Source organism: Rhamphochromis sp. 'chilingali' (assembly GCF_963969265.1).
Source record: "Rhamphochromis sp. 'chilingali' genome assembly, chromosome: 18".
In the NCBI taxonomy this organism is placed as follows: Eukaryota; Metazoa; Chordata; class Actinopteri; order Cichliformes; family Cichlidae; genus Rhamphochromis; species Rhamphochromis sp. 'chilingali'.
Genome location: NC_137945.1, coordinates 6,247,764 through 6,265,844, shown reverse-complemented (window position 1 = coordinate 6,265,844; position 18,081 = coordinate 6,247,764). Strand labels below are relative to the sequence as shown.

At 42.3% G+C, this 18,081-nt stretch overlaps 2 protein-coding genes across 5 annotated transcripts in view; one reads left to right on the top strand and one right to left on the bottom strand.

Annotated features, from left to right (window-relative positions):
• Positions 1-18,081, bottom strand: part of LOC308385446 (uncharacterized protein) — a 538,971-nt gene that overhangs the window by 122,857 nt on the left and 398,033 nt on the right. The window lies entirely within an intron of this gene.
• The window catches only part of LOC308385457 (uncharacterized protein), a gene marked incomplete at its 3' end in the record, with an annotated part of 56,093 nt that overhangs the window by 1,220 nt on the left and 36,792 nt on the right, over positions 1-18,081 (top strand). The window lies entirely within an intron of this gene.

The following is an 18,081-nucleotide window of genomic DNA, read 5'->3' as shown; positions in this document are numbered from 1 at the left end:
ATTTTCACCAGCTGCTTTGTGCTGGATGAAAAGTTATTTGGACAGAAGATAGCAGAAGGTTTATTGTAATGGTTATTTCTCAGTTACGAACTGCGGTTTACCCCAAGGCAGCTGCCTTGCTCCACTTCTCTATTCAGTTTCCACTAATGATCAGCAATATGTCTTGACTTAATCTTGGGTAAATAAACAGTATGTTTTGTGAGACTGACATGCTTGATTCAGCTGAACAGTGTCTCGTCGTCTCTTTGCTGAAATGCACTCTCTGTATGCTCTTTGTGGATTATAGCTCGGCATTTAACACCATTCTTCCATACAAACTGGACGCCAAGCTAAAAGAACTAGGGCTTCCTCACAGCACCTGTAAGTGGATCAATAGCTTCCTCACTGACCGCAGACAGAGAGTGAGAGTGGGATGTTACACATCTCCAGCCCTAAATCTAAGCACTGGGTCGCCACAGGGCTGCGTGCTTAGTCCACTGCTCTACTCGCTTTATACACACGACTGCGCCCCCGCCCACCAGAGCAACACCATTGTAAAGTTCGCAGATGACACTACTGTGGTGTGGCTCATATCTGGGGGAGATGAGTCTGCCTACAGAGATGAGGTGGAGCGGCTGTCTTCATGGTGCAAGGATAATAACCTTCTCCTAAACACGAAAAAGACCAAAGAACTCATAATTGACTACAGAAGACACAAGACAGAAATCCAACCACTAATCATCAGCGACGACCATGTGGAGAGGGTGGCAGAGTTCCGCTTCCTGGGAGTCAGCATAGAGGGAAACCTATCCTGGAGTGTGAATACCTCTGAGCTACTGAAAAGGACACAACAGAGACTGTACTTTCTGAGAGTGCTTAGGAAGAACAACATCACACAGAGACTGCTGGTGTCTTTTTACAGAGCCTCCATCGAAAGCATACTAACGTACTGCATAGGCATATGGTACGCTAGCTGCACAGTGGCTCAGAGGAAAGCACTCCAGGGAGTAATCAACGCTGCCCAAAGGACAATCGGCTGCCCTCTCCTCAAACTGAAAGATCTACACAGTTCTCGCTGCCTCAAAAGAGCCCATAACATCATAAAGGACACCTCACACCCTGGACACTCCATGTTCGAACTGCTGCCTTCAGGCAAACGGTATAGAACAACACACACAAGGACTAACAGACTCAAACACAGTTTCTATCCAATTGCAATATCATGTCTTAATGCTACAAAAAGTAGATGACTCTCATTGCCCTGGTTGTCATTTGTGCCCTTGATGTTGGAATGCTTTTAGACATGTTTTGTTGGATGCGCTAACAAACTGATTGAGTGATTGATAGTTTGAGTGGTATATCAACTAGGTTATATGTTGAGTGTCTGTATGGGGCCTTAGGCCTGGATTGCGTGGGTGTATTTACCGTATGAGAATACTGTATTTTATATGTATTTTTATCCTTTATATCCTATCTATTATAGTTTTTTAAGTATTTATCTTTCGTGATGTTGCACTGACCGGAGACATCTTTCAATTTCATTGTACTTGTGACAATGACAATAAAGAATATTCATTCATTCATATTCATTCATTCATTCATTATTTATATTCATTCACTCTGTGGGATCCAACTCGAGTCCCAGGCGCTGAAAGGTGGAGGCAGAACACACTTCTCCGAACGGGCTCCGAACTGTGTCCTAGAGTGAACTTGGAGCCCGGGCTTGTCCGGCTCCGATCTCCCCCATGGGGGATGTTAGGCATGTTGTTCTTCTTGTGGTCCGACTGCTTGGCTGGTGATGGGGCACCCTGAGCAGCAGCAGGCGGGACATGTTTCCTGGGCCAGTGGGTCTTAGGGTTCTGTGATCCTAGGGGACCCTGGGCCGCGACCTGCGGGGCTGGGCGGCGAGGGATTTTAAACGTCGGCACACCGGCTGGATGGCTGGTGACCTGAGCGAACGTGCGGCGACTGGGTGGAGGCGGGGGCGCAGCCTGTGTCTTCCTAGGGAGAGCCTGAAAAGGATAAGCGGAAGCGAATGAATGGATGGCGTCCATGTTGTTTACGTGTTACAAACCCTTGTGATATATTTTTTTAAGTGAAAGGATTGAGAGAATGGTCAAAAGGAAAATGCAAAAATGTAGTTAGACAGGAAGATTAACACTTACCGATTGATATGTACATAGGGAAAGCCACGGCAGTTGTTGATGATCCCTGGTTCCCGGTTGTTGCGAGCTCATTTCCCGCAGGCTCTTCTGCACTTCGGGCGTCGCGATGAGGCTCAAAACACCCCAGTCAGACGAAGTAAAGGCAATCTGTGGTGTTAGCGGGCCAAAACTTTCACCTGCTTTTAGTTGATAGAAATAGATTTCGCTCTCTCTGAGGCTGAAGGAATAGCCCCAAAATCCGCCGGAGCTGAGACGGATGCTGTCCTACATTGGGTTAGCGGGTGCTGGCTGAACCCTACAAAGATGCATTCGTGTGAGTTGCGCTGGAGTCGCGGGGGCTCTGTAGCTAGTTACTGGGGTCTGAGAGACCACAGTGAGGTTGGCAGGTCTGGCGTCCATGTTGTTTGCGAAAAAAGAGAAAAGTCTTCTTTTTTCTGAGGGAAAAAAAAACAGTTCAATTTAGGCCTAAATGTTAAATTATTTCTCCTGAATGTGAGCGAGAGAATAAACCTATCGCTGTGAATGTAAATCGGACCTGCATCCGATTGGCTAACCGGGGTGCGAGGGGAGCCGCCCATTTGTTATGTGATTGGCAGTGGGGCGAAGTTAGGCACGCCTCAGAGACGAGTTGGTCTCCGGCGCAAATTTTCGAACGAGCTAAGCAGCATTCGGGAGCTAAGCCGGGGAGTAGGACAAACGCTTTTTCTTTCTGCGCTGGCTGCGGCTGCGGGTTCGAGTAAGAGCGAAGGGAGAACTTGAGAATTTGAGGAAGAGGGATCGTTTGAAGAAAAAAGACTAAGGATTTTTTCAGGAGTTTTCCCCTGTTTTTGAATATAAGGTTTTGGGAAATAGAGGGTTCCCTAAGTTATTCTAGGGGGTTTTTTTGTTGTTGTTGCGCGTGTTTTGGAGAAAGACGGAGGGTTTTCCAGGAGGTTTCCTGCTTATTTGCCTAAGGGTTGGGTTGGGAGCCGTGAGAGTTCTATCGAGTTATTCTAGGGGTTTTTTGTTGTTGTTGTTGTGCGTTTTGGGAGAAAAGACGGCGGTTTTTTCAGGAGTTTTTTGCTGGGAGCCAGGGCGACAGCTTTTTGCGACTCTGACTTTGATTCTAAATCTCCTTGTTCGGATTATACAAATGCAAATAAATTGAAATAAAGTCTTCCCCCGAGGCATGCAACCTGTATGTCTCGCCATACTGAATGTTACAAAAGCACAAGTTTAACTAAGCGCTTTTACTCTGGTTTAACACATTTTCACACACACAAGCATGGTCCCAGAGACACGAGAGTGCACAGACACACAGGCGCGGGGGCGCACACGCGCGCACACACGAGCAATCAGTTTAGGGCAAAAACCGGAAATCAATTTTTGGCAGTCAGTTTTTGGCGCAACATCAGTCATTCTTACACAAGTACTGTCTCATATAAAATATATAAACTAAATATCTTTGAAACTGTCAAGCTCTTTAAGTTTTTGCAGCTTCCCCGCTTGAAAGGGATTGATGCATCTACCACAGGTGTTTAACTGGATTTCACTCAATGACCAGGCAGTTCTTTTGTTTTCCTTTTTCTTTAATCTTCTTTTCGGTCATAGTCAGCCATAGGTGAAAAACCTTTAAATACAAACCAAAAAACAAATTGTTTGTTATCACACATCTGCAAATACTGTGAACAATCCCAAACATGTTTTTTAACACATCAATGCAGTGCATAAAGCTTTGTAGTACAATATTTACAAGTAATTTCCCCATGGGGATCAATAAAGTATCCATTATTATTATTATTATTTTACTTGAGTATTCTTAAATACTGCTTTCTATTAAAGTGCTAAATTAAATGATCAATCTGCATTAGAACTTAAGCAGTAACAATAGTATTTATAACCAGCTTCTCTTAACCATATGCAAGCATTAACAGTCTTCCATATGCAGACCAACAATAAACAATGGTGCCGCTCGTAAACAGGTGACCAACTTGCGGCACAGTGCTAATGCTACGTAAGCTAGCAGCAGCCTCGATTCTTTAGCAACTCGCTTCAAAGTCTTTTAACATAGGCTGTATCCCAATTCAGGGTCTGCAGCCTTAAAGTACGCAGCCTCAATGGTCCTCAAGCGCCGCGTACTCAAAGACCGCTAAGGCCGGAAGTGTGAGGCTTGTGAAATGGGACGGTCTAGCCTCCGTCGCGCTGCCCAGGTTGCCTAGCAACCATGATAACTGGAAACGTGTGGTTGACAGAAATGAAGGAGAACATATTTTGTTCGTTTGTTTGTTTCTACATGAGCTTTGTTTGATTTAATAAGTATCTGAGGCTGAGACCACAGGACTGTAAAACATGATTGTTGGGCTTCATATATGTACTGAACAGTCATATAAGATTAGCTAGTAAATAACAAATAGTTAATGTTGTTCATGAGACTAAAGTCAGTGTAAATATGATATGGCCAATATTATAGTTATTATACTAATCATTATTAGTTATTACAGCAGTGAGTTTGAACTCTCAAATCAAATCACTTCTATTGTCACATCACATGTGCAGGTAAACTGGTACAGCACATGTGAGTGAACTCTGTGTCAAATACTGAGCTTCAGTAAAGATACTAGTTGCAGCTATTTATATATCCTATCACCTTAAATCTTCACTCAAAGACACTCAAGTATCTTTGACAGTGTATATATAGATGTATCATATATAAGAGACAAATGTTGTTCCTTCAGTATGTTGGCATTACTAAATTTGGCTCAGTGCTTACATATATGTGTAAAAAGAAAATGTACGAGCTGTGATAACTGTGTCTGATAGAATGACGAGTAGAATGATATATGAAATATTCCTTTATTGGGTGAGAAAATCAGACCATGTCATAACTGCCTTAAGTCACACAGAATAGATATCAGAGCCTTAAACGGGCTGACTTTTGCTAAATGGGTCAAACTGGGCAGAAAGTATACAAACACATAACATCCTTATTGAAAAAAAACATAACCCTACACCATGTGTCATCAGTTTGATTGATGTCCCTAGCCTTGACCTTTTGACCTTACAGAAAGTACTCCGGAAGTGTCTAATCGATTCCATATGTGTGACTAATTGCATCCGGTGGGAAAAAAGGAGGGGTGGTTCCTGGGGGGAGGAAAAGTTCAGGGGGGTGACGCAGCAGATTTCTGATGAGTCAGTGGAGATCGGAGCGCATGCTGCATAGAGACAGACAGAATGATCAAGACAGTTCATTTTTCACAGACAAACTCATAGTTTGAATTCTGTTTAAATGTTTCAGTATTATGACAATGATCTTGATAACCTTTTTCTCAGTAAAGAGCTATTTCTTTCTTCAATAGCGGCTTTATTTTTCTTTCTTATGTTAATCTTATTACAGGCGCAATAAAATAAAAACCTTTAAGATTATCTGACTAGTAACGGATTGCATTTATATTTATAGAGCCGGGTGGAGGCATGCTACACCAACGCTTGTAATGAGAAGAAGGACTTTCTATTGCTTGTAGAGAGCCATTTCTTTTTACAATAGCGGATTTATTTTACTTTCTTATATTAACCTACAGGCCACCCACTCGTCTCCTCGCACGTGTAAAAAAAATCTCTTAGTGAAAAAAGCACCGCTCACATATTCAGAACTCTATCCCAAATAATTTTATTAAAACGCCTCGATGAGGTATTTTGGTTTGGTGCAGCCACTCCTTATCAGACCAAAAGTAAAGAGTTTTTCTTCATCTTTTGAGCTACTTTTACAACGGGTTTTCTCATTAACAGAAAATAGAATCCTTAAAAGAAAACAGTCTTATTTTGCACACACCGCAGGTCAAGAAGACGTCAACAACCCCTCTAATCGATATTAGTATTTCTTAATGCTTGTAACCTAGCAAAGAATTTCATGCAGGCCTCAACTCCTTGTACGTGTAAAATAACCCTTAGTGGAAAAAAAAGCACCGCGCACATATTCAGAACTCGGAACTAAATTCAAAACTAAATAATTTTATTTAAACACCCCAATGAGGTATTTTGGTTTTGTGCAGCCACTCATACCAAAGTAAAGAGTTTTTCTTCATTTTTATAGCTACTTTTACAACGGGTTTTCCCGTTAACAGAGAATAGACAGAAACCCTAAAAGAAAATGGCCTTGTTTTACGCACATCAAGAAGGAGTCAGACGACCGTCCTGGTCAATGCTTCCTCCGTCGGGTACCATAAACTTATGAGAAAACCCCCCCAGAGAATTTATTATTTTTGTAAGAGAGAGAGAGAGAGCGAGCGAATCGATCAAACTTTTCTACAAAATGTTATACCACTCCGGGTCAGGAGGGGTGATATAGCACAGACCGGTCAGATGACTACGCCGGATGCAAACATAACTGGAAGCGTCCCAGGGACTTTCCCTTTGACATTCATCCTGGAATGATCTCCTCGTGTTGGTGTTGTTCCCACATCATCATAATAAATGTTGTTCCAGGTTCAACATTTCCAGTGACCAATCACATTGTTGTGATGTCCACCTCATCTGGAACAACAGAGATATTTTATTTAAAAATAAATCACTTTTCCTGGAATCTTGGGTCCAAAATGGGATCCTATTGGTGGCATGCGCACGCAGCGACTGGCAGTGAGTTAGAGCTTGGCATCCTAAGTTTTTAAGTTCTTATCGTTTCTTTTTGTTTCTATTGCTGGCATGTGTTTTGGTTGAAAGAAGTGACAGTTTTCTTACAAAGTGACGCTCCACAACAGTGAGAACGTCATGGATTCTTTTTTCTTCATTGTGGTTGGATTTCTACTCCCGCGAGGTCACCTCATGTATGCCGGATTTTATACATAAAGACTCTAACAGAATGAGTGAGAAGAGGAAGAGGAAAAGAGGGAGATGTGGAGGTGTTAAATTGCGTCTGAGGAGACAACAGGTCAGTCGGTTTCCCCTGCAATCTGTTATCCTTGGAAATGTTCAGTCTCTTAGGAACAAGCTGGATGAACTCCAGGGAAACGTCAGGTTCCAGAAAGACTTCAGCTGTGTAATGGGGCTTTTTCTGAGACATGGCTGACGGAGCTGGATCAGGACGCTGATTTTTCAATTGACGGTTTTGGAGCTCCCTTTCGCCGCGATCGGGATGCACGGGTAACAGGGAAATCTCAAGGAGGGGGAGTATGCTTGTATGTGAACAAACGTTACTGTAGCGCTGTGAGTGTTAGAGAGTGTATTTGTACACCAGATGTTGAACTTTTATCCGTGTCACTGCGCCCTTTTTATCTCCCTCGTGAGTTTCCACAACTTTTTATTACCGTAGTTTACATTCACCCGAGGGCACACCCCGCCTCCACTTGCAGCATCATTTCAGACGTAGTGCAGAAGCTGCAGGTGCTCTCTCCTGACGCACCAAACTTTATAATGGGGGATTTTAACCATGTCTCTCTTAAAAATACTTTGGGCAATCTGTATCAATATCTATCCTGTCCTACCAGACGGGATAAAATGTTGGACCTTTGTTACGGATCGGTGAAGAATGCTTATAAATTGCAAACACAACATGTGCCCTCTCTTTGGAAAGAAGCAGTCGTGGTTCCTGTCCCTAAATCTAGTCGTCCAAAAATTCTAAATGACTTCAGACCTGTTGCCCTCACTTCAGTTGTAATGAAAGTCTTTGAAAAAATCATCAGAAATGTGATTATGAAAGAGACTGAACATCAGCTGGATCCAATGCAGTTTGCATATAGGCCCAATAGAGGAGTGGAGGACGCACTTTTGACTTTGTTAAATCTGATTCTTAAACATGTAGAGAGTAAAGGGACTTTTGCAAGACTTCTTTTCATTGATTTTTCTTTGGCTTTTAATACAATACAGGCCCATATTTTAATTAAAAGACTTTTAGAACAGTTTGAAATCAGGAAAAACCTGATGGGCTGGATTTTAGATTTTTTTAACTAACAGGTCATAAAGAGTGAGAATAAATGGGATTCTGTCTGACCCAGTGTTCTCCTCCACAGGTTCTCCTCAAGGGTGCGTCTTATCAAAGTCAAAGTCAAAGTCAGCTTTATTTGTCAATTCTGCCACATGTACAGGACATACAGAGAATTGAAATTTCTTTACTCTCAACCCCTAGATGAATAGCAAATAAACATTTAAATATAAGAGAGTGATTAAAAAATGCAAGTAAAATAATTAAAAAGTAGAAATTTAAATAAATACAATTAGAGATGGCACGATACCACTTTTTAATGTCCGATACCGATACCGATATCATAAATTTGGTTATCTGCCGATACCGATATGAATCCGATATAGTGTTTTTTAATCAACAAAACTGTTTTTTAAAATATCTTGCTGCATTTTGTATAAGTTCATACTCAAGTTTAAAACAACAACTACACTAAAGCTATTCTGTTATACCTGTATGCAAAAAAAAAAAATTTCATAGTTCAGCAATACTGATCAATCTAATAAACTTAAACCTACACCATCCTCACTATTCTGGTATTTTAAAGAGTACTTAGCATAAATATTAAGCAACCTAACTAATAGGGTTCCAACTCCCAGCAACAACAAAAATAAATAAATAAAAAATAGGGAACCACCCCTCACGCTCCACCTCATGATGCTTAATCGACGTAATCAACCTTAATTTGATTCAGTGTGAAAAAAAATGCACAGAAATCAATTATTTTTCAAGAAATATTAAATAGACGCAACATCTTTCTTCAACAAAATTGCAGACTGCACAGATGGTACCTTTCCAAAGGAAAAAGTACTATAGCTTACTAGGGTATATATATTAGACTTAATAGTCACTATATACAGTAATTGACTTCTATTCCTTTTACATCAAATTAAAACTTTGGGTGTAAGATTCGGATAATTATTTATTAAAAGCTAGACATTTTAAATGAGAATAAGAAAGAAAAGTATGTCTTTGTGCCCCCTTTTCCCTGTTAATGCCCTATCGGCCCCCCTGGCTAAACTTTGCTAGATCCGCCCCTGCACAGTTACCAGCCGTCAGCTAGAAAAAGATCCTGGTGTAGAAATTAATATTAAATACATTCTAACAACAGCTGATCAAGCTTAACCCTCCTGCCATCCTTTAAAAAACTCACACCCATCACCCTAGGGACCATTCTCAGCCACACCATAAAAAGACCATATATCCATATTTTATTCCACTTTAAATTAGCCAACCTTGTAAAACTACTTCTCCCTGAAATATTCATGTAAAGTTTTAATTATATTTTCGTTGTTTTAACCCTTCAAATCCCAGTGTTATTACATGAGCGCCCTGTGTTATAAGCCCCAAAAACCAAAAAACGAAACTAAATATTTCCACAAAAAACCAGTTGAAGTAATATGTGATTGTCATTATAAGTAGGCCTTTAGATGGACCAAAGATTGGCACCAACATACATTTTGACCTGCCATTATTTTTTTTGCATTTTTTTTGCAATTTAAAAATTAAAACTTCAAGGCCCTGAGTCTTCATTGACATCCAAGAAAAGAAGAAAAAATAAAATCATATGATGATAATTTGGGGTTGAAAAATAGCGTTTATAATGGAAGTCAATGGGCAGAAAATGGTCCCCAGGGTGATGGGTGTGGGGATTTCTGCTGCTCAGCCATTTTAGGCTGATTTAAGGAATTCACACTGGAATATTAACATTGACAGGTAAAAACTATCCTGTGGCAAGTTTGGTTATATTCCACTGAACACAGTGGAAATGGCAGCCATTTAACACATAGCAGTGGCACAAAAAGGTCCCAAGAAGGCAGGAGGGTTAAACGTGCTGCTGTTGTTCAGCCACTGGTTTCCTCTTTCTGGTGCAAAGTGGGCCAAAAACAAACCAGAGAGATGGACTCACTCGCGACAGAAAAGCCGATCAGCTGATCATTAAGCAGTTTCATGATTGAAGTAGCAGCAAGAAGAGGCAGTCGCTTGTTAAGCTTAACGCAGGAATGCTTTACATACATTCAGAGATGGACTTACACACTTGCTTTACTTCTCCCGGGGATAACTTTGTCGGAGATGACATGCCGGGTTGGTAGCGAAGCTCCAAATGCTATCCAGACCACCGACAGGTCCCGCACGCCACAGCCGCTCTATCACGTGATGCATACTGCTCCGACGTGCTAACGTTCTGAGGTGAGTTACAGCGTGTTGCAAGTTTTGTGAGGTGCTTTCGTGATATTTAATGGATCGGATTACATTTTTTATTTTTCTCCGATATCCGATCCAGTAATTTAGGTCAGTATCGGACCGATACCGATACGTAATATCGGATCGGTCCATCTCTAAATACAATACAATTTTACATATAACAAGAAACTATACAATATACAATATACAATATTCAGGTAAGGGTAAATAGCATTGAGTGCAAACCAGACAGAGTAGTGCAAATAGGCAAATAGTGCAGATGGAGATTTAGTAATGTACGATAAAAGATAGTGTGACAGACAAAGTCTTATGAGGTAATGGCAGTCCAATGCTCCACAAAGTGACTGGAGCAGGCCAGTGAGTGCGTCAGAGAGTGAGTGAGTGTGTGTGTGTGTGTGTGTGTGTGTGTGTGTGTGTGTGTGTGTGTGTGTGTGTGTGTGACAGAGTTCAGTGAGACCGTGGTGGAGAAGAGGGGAGAGGGGGGCAGAATCGGGAGGGAGTTAAGCTTCCTGACAGCCTGATGGATGAAGCTGTCCTTCAGTCTGCTGGTCCTGGCCTGGAGACTCCGCAGTCTCCTCCCTGACGGCAGCAGCTTGAAGAAGCTTTGCATTGGGTGCGTGGGATTGGCCGCTATGCAAAGGGCTTTTTTAGTGAGACGGGTGCTGTAAATGTCCTGGAGGGAGGGGAGAGAGACACCAATGATCCTCTCTGCAGCTCTCACTATGCGTTGGAGGGTTCTATGACAGGACGCATTGCAAGCTCCAAACCAAAAAAATTTTAACTTTGTTTTATCATTCTTTTATTGAGTCTGTTTTATCTCCCTTATTATTCATTCTCTATACAAACATGTGTCAGAGCAGATGTGAAAACAGGGCCATCATTAAATATGCAGATGACTCTGTTATTGTCAGCTTACTGAAAGAGGGTGAAACTAACCACGGTCCAGTCATTGATGACTTTGTTCAGTGGTGTGAGGAGTCTTATATCCAGCTGAACATATCTAAAACAAAAGATATGGTGATTGATTTTAGGAAACAACAAAATGGGCATGCAGTCACTTTAATTAAAGGTCAGAAAATAGAGCAAGTACAATCATATAAATATCTTGGGACCATAATCAATGAAAAACTGAACTTTGATCAAAATTGCAAATCAGTTTGTAAAAAGGGTCACCAGCACCTTTATTGTCTTAGGAAACTTGCTCATTTCCACATTGACCAAAAAATTTTAACTTTGTTTTATCATTCTTTTATTGAGTCTGTTTTATCCTTTTGTTTGGTGGCATGGTTTCGTCAGACCTCTGTCACAGAGCAAAACTCTCTAAATCAGATAGTGAGATGGTCCAGTCGTCTGATAGGTGAGCCACAGTCTTGTTTAGCCTCCCTGTACTCTAAGGAGGTACAGAGGATGGCTTTATCAATCCTTAAAAATGGTTACCATCCTCTAAGGGGTGAATTTCAGCTTCTTCCCTCAGGACAGAGGTTTCTATTTCCGAGATGCAGGACAAAGCGTTATAAAAATAGCTTTGTCCCCGTTGCTGTCACTGAATTAAATAAGAACTGTTTTTGATTCGAAATATTAAAATTACTATATATGTGCCACAGTGAGGTTTATATCTTTACTAGGTATGTGTGTTTTTAAAGGGATGCCAAATGCTGTCATTTTTTCTGTAAAGAAAATTTACCTTGCCTATGGGTATAAATAAAGTTACCTTGACCTTGGCTCAGCTGGTTAATAAAGAGGGAGCACTACTTACTTACAATGAATTCCTTACATTTTATAATTTTCCCATCAGTGTTTGGGAATTCTCAATGGTGCTTGGTGCCATACCCTCAGGTACTTTAATGTTATATAAAAACACTGACAGCTCAATATCTACCTCAGTCACTCTCCCTGATCCAGCTGAGTCAGCAGTGGGAAAAATCTGCTTTTCACAGGAACTTGGTAACAGCAATAAGAGAATACGTAGTTTATTCCAAGAAGATATCGTGTCTCTCCCATATATAATATCTTACTGGAACCGACATGTTCCAGATATCACCTGGAAGACAGTCAGGATGAGCCCATAAATATCTAATTGTAAACAAGGTGAAGGAAATCTCATATAAAATTCTTCATAAATGTTAAACCAGCCAGTCACAACATAAATACTAATTGAACTTTCTGTGGGGATCATCCAGAAAGTGTGGCACATCTTTTTTGGTACTGTTCCTCTACACAGAGATTCTGGAAGGAATTTAGCAGTTTTATTATTGTCCATATTTTAAGGGAGTTTTCTTAATGATGGGAAAATGTTTTATTCTGTTTCTTTAAGTTCTCCAGGAAGAATGATAAATGTTTTTTTTATAAAAAAAAATTGTTAATACTTTTAGCTAAATATTTTATTCATAAATGTAAGTTTATTAATAAAACACCATATTTCTGCCTTTTTATAAGGATATGGAATTGTACATACAATCAATATCAGACTCAACCAACAAAAAAGTTCTATTGTTCTGAGAGCCTCAAAAATTCACATATACAGTGGGGCAAAAAAGTATTTAGTCAGCCACCGATTGTGCAAGTTCCCCCACTTAAAATGATGACAGAGGTCAGTAATTTGCACCAGAGGTACACGTCAACTGTGAGAGACAGAATGTGAAAAAAAAATCCATGAATCCACATGGTAGGATTTGTAAAGAATTTATTCGTAAATCAGGGTGGAAAATAAGTATTTGGTCAATAACAAAAATACAACTCAATACTTTCTAACATAACCTTTGTTGGCAATAACAGAGGTCAAACGTTTACTATAGGTCTTTACCAGGTTTGCACACACAGTAGCTGGTATTTTGGCCCATTCCTCCATGCAGATCTTCTCGAGAGCAGTGATGTTTTGGGGCTGTCGCCGAGCAACACGGACTTTCAACTCCCGCCACAGATTTTCTATGGGGTTGAGGTCTGGAGACTGGCTAGGCCACTCCAGGACTTTCAAATGCTTCTTACGGAGCCACTCCTTTGTTGCCCGGGCGGTGTGTTTTGGATCATTGTCATGTTGGAAGACCCAGCCTCGTTTCATCTTCAAAGTTCTCACTGATGGAAGGAGGTTTTGGCTCAAAATCTCACGATACATGGCCCCATTCATTCTGTCCTTAACACGGATCAGTCGTCCTGTCCCCTTGGCAGAAAAACAGCCCCATAGCATGATGTTTCCACCCCCATGCTTCACAGTAGGTATGGTGTTCTTGGGATGCAACTCAGTATTCTTCTTCCTCCAAACACGACGAGTTGAGTTTATACCAAAAAGTTCTACTTTGGTTTCATCTGACCACATGACATTCTCCCAATCCTCTGCTGTATCATCCATGTGCTCTCTGGCAAACTTCAGACGGGCCTGGACATGCACTGGCTTCAGCAGCGGAACACGTCTGGCACTGCGGGATTTGATTCCCTGCCGTTGTAGTGTGTTACTGATGGTGACCTTTGTTACTTTGGTCCCAGCTCTCTGCAGATCATTCACCAGGTCCCCCCGTGTGGTTCTGGGATCTTTGCTCACCGTTCTCATGATCATTTTGACCCCACGGGATGAGATCTTGCGTGGAGCCCCAGATCGTGGGAGATTATCAGTGGTCTTGTATGTCTTCCATTTTCTGATGATTGCTCCCACAGTTGATTTTTTCACACCAAGCTGCTTGCCTATTGTAGATTCACTCTTCCCAGTCTGGTGCAGGTCTACAATACTTTTCCTGGTGTCCTTCGAGAGCTCTTTGGTCTTGGCCATGGCGGAGTTTGGAGTCTGACTGTTTGAGGCTGTGGACAGGTGTCTTTTATACAGATGATGAGTTCAAACAGGTGCCATTCATACAGGTAATGAGTGGGGGACAGAAAAGCTTCTTACAGAAGACGTTACAGGTCTGTGAGAGCCAGAGATTTTCCATGTTTGAGGTGACCAAATACTTATTTTCCACCCTGATTTACGAATAAATTCTTTACAAATCCTACCATGTGAATTCATGGATTTTTTTTTCACATTCTGTCTCTCACAGTTGAAGTGTACCTCTGGTGCAAATTACTGACCTCTGTCATCATTTTAGGTGGGGGAACTTGCACAATCGGTGGCTGACTAAATACTTTTTTGCCCCACTGTATATGTATGTGAATTTTTTTCGCATACTCATATAATTATTTTTTTTTTTTTACCCCTGGTTCTGTATGTTCATGTTTTGTTCTTTAGTAAACTTCATCTGTTTGTATGTGCATCCATCTCTGGATGCCTCTGGCTCCTGGGGGCTCTCTCTCGCTCTCTCACTCTCTCTCTCTCTCTCTAACACACACTGCAATATGACTGCTGATTTATGTATCTGTGGATTTTTCTTACATGTGCAGTGGTTGTCAATACATTGTGTATTTATATTTGTAAAATATATTTGTAAAAATGTAATCAGGAGATAGTGAGACATAGACTGTGACAACACGAGTTTGACGCAGGGGTCGAGGGGACACGAGAGAGAGAGGGAGAGACAAGATTAGCTGGGGAAATATACATGGATACACATGACAGACATGGAATGAAACACAGGGAGGATAACGTAAGGACGGAGCTTTCCTCTCTTCAGGAACTCTCTCTGCAGGAAGGGGAGATATAGGAGAGGTGGAGGAAGATCTCAGCCTGGGCGTCTATTGTCTTATGTAGTCTGGAAGATGAGTGGATGGTGGGGTGGGTGCAGTTTTCTCTGTGGTGGGGTTGGGTGGACTGTCCCGGGCTCTGTGGGGCCGGGAGGCGCTGCTGCACTGAGCCCCGGTCTGGATGGGCCTGGGCCCCCTTTCCCTGGCGGGTCGCGGAGTATGGGGGTGCCTACTGTGGTCAGCGGGGGAGCTGGCCCCAGGGAGGGGTCACTTGCCCCCTTCTGGCTGCCTCTGCCTCAATTTTATCTCACAACTTAGACATTCACATTACTCACACTCTCATTACACATACATATAGGATCTTGGGGGTGGGCACGATACACGGAATCCAAGTTACCATCAGGGTGTACACCTCACCCCTGGCATCATTGCCCACCTCTCAATGTTAAATACACGTAGACATTGAGGGCTAGCAGGAGGGACTATGCGCTTACCTGCTGCTCTCTGGCAGGTAGCTCCATGCCCTCCTGGGTTTTAAATGCACCTTAGAACACACATGCATCAACACTACATATGAGCGGGTGGAGGGAGGTTTGGAGTCTTCTCTCACCCCCGTTCTCTGCGACCTGCTGGAGCGGGGGGGCTAGGAGGAGGAGTTGGCCATCCGACTGCGGTCTGGAGTGTGGGGCCTCCCTGCTGCTGCGGAGTCGGGGCGGTCTGCCTCTCCCCACCGCAGGGAAAAGGGTAACACCACCTGGGTCTGGGTGCAGTTCCCCCCTCCAGGGGCAAGGGTACCTAGACCCGGTTTGTAGAGTACGCTTGGGGAGTGTGATCGTGTGTACAGCGTCTCTTTATGTCTGTCTCCACGTTGGTTGAGTGTGGAGTGAGTGCATATGAGAGCATGAGGGTGGGAATGGATGTTTGTATCTGTGTGTGCCTGTATGTCTGTGTCTATATGTCAGGCTGGGTATCAGACACCACCTCTCTGGGGACATCTCAGGCCCTCCAAGGTTTGGAGGCCTATCTCCCCCCACCACCACTTCCCCTGCCAGTGGCGGACCCCCTCAGACATCAGTGCGTTGGTGGTTCTTTGTGTCTGGGGATGGGCGTCCAGGTACACGCCGGCTCACTCCTTGGCGGCCGCTTATCGGGGCCTGGAGCCTGGGGCTCGCTCGGGCCACTTCGGAGGTGGGGTGCCCCCGGCCTCTCGGCCTGGGGCTCGGTCACTCAGGCACAGCTGGCTGCCGGCGGAGCTCACGGGCACGTCACTGCAACTCCCCCTGGCTTCTGCTCCGCGGCTGCTGAGTGAGCCCTCATCTGGGACTCTCCTCAGCTCTTTCTGGGACAGTGGCGCAGCTGCCCCTCTGTTGGTCTTCCTTGGTCTCTTGTGTTCTGGGGGCCTCTGGATGTCTGGAGTTTTGATCTCCTCCATACCTGCTTCATGCCTTGGAGGACGGGGCTGTGGCCCCCCCACACCCTCTAGCAGATCATTACATGAAGGAACCTTTTAAAAAAACAAGCGCGTCCATGCTCACAGGTGTACACACGGGTGATCACACCCACAAACTACACCCTTTTTGGCTCCTACCTCAAAGCACACTGTGTTCTGTTGATCTTATGTGCTGCACAATAATGTTTAATATTTAGTATTTACTGTCATATTCCCATATATCATTGTGATGTTGTTTATTCTATTACTCTTGTTCTCTTCTGCTTGTTTTCTTTTTTCTTTCTCAACAGGTGATCCAGGTGATTGATATATGCATTTTTTGTCTTTTTTTTCCTGCCCATTCTGTTGGTTTTTGTTTTTTGCCCTTCTCCCCTGTCCCTCTTCTCAGCTGTTTCTCTTTCCCTCTTTCTTTCTCCCCTTCTTTCCTCCAGTCAAGTCTGTCCCGTATTCAGCAAGTGAAAATAAAATAAACAATAAAAGGTGAATCAAATGGACCATTATGGCAAGGCTGGGATGGTCAATTTGGTAAAGTAAATCCGTTGGGCATCTTTCTTTGCCTTTAGACAATAATTCTGATGGCAAAAGAGCCAAAAGGGACAGGCAAAAAAAAACAAACATAAGGACGGAACAGGCAGACGAGACACAAAGACATAACAGGGACACACAAAGGTGAGGGAGACTTAAACCCAGAGGACACAACAAACACACGCTGAAGACACGATGCTACAAACATAGTGGGGAGACACAGACATGAGAGTAACCTAAACAGATAAAACTAAACAGGGAAACAGAGAACACAACCATAGAACTAACTGAAGGTTTAAGTCTCTACTATACAAACCAGAACATAATACAAACGGGCATAAAACTCAAAATACCGGCCCGTGACAAAAACGAGCTTTCTTCATTTCTTTCATTTGTAACTGATGGTGAGTAGTATTTCTAGTACATTAAAGCACATCCACAGTGTTTCGTACGTCTCTTTATTTTTTTTATTCTAATTTGAATTGATATTACAGCACTAGTGTTTTTTTTTTTTTAAAAAAACAAACGATGGAAAACATGAGATGAAACGCAAATTCACATTTGAAGTGTGTATCTGGATTAACTTTTTTATTGCTGTATAATAATCGACACGACGTTTGCGAATGGTGGTAGATTTTCCCTTTCTGGGTCCTTGTCCATTAGGTTCCTCTTGTGTCTCCATCCTCTGTGTCCCTCTTTGTGTGATCGTTTTTATACGTTTGTGTGTGCGTGTGTGATTGTTGTTGTTGTTGTTTGCTTGACAAAGGCAAAGTGTGCTTTGCAATATTACACACAGTAAAGCAGCCCAGAGTTCAAAGTTCAAAGTTTGTATTTCTTCATAAAAGTTCAAAATAAAATGTTTACTACACATTTCAGCCGGTGTCAGTCTCTGTTTCACTCTCTAACTGTGGCTTAAGTACATAAAACATTCAAGAATCTGATAGATTAATAATATCAGACAGAATGTGTTCCCAGCACTCGATATCTACCATTTGTGGTCTACTTCTCCTAGTTTTACATATCAACTGACATTATTGTCTACATCACCAGCACTATAGAAGTGAGTGGGCTATTATACCATAGTGCATGTTAAGGTAAATACTGCACAAAAAGTAAGTAGCATCTTGTATCAGATGATTAGGGTAAGCAGTAATGTGTATGTGAGCCTAAAGAAAAGGAATTTAAATACACCAGTACCAGCTTCAGATCATATTGTATAT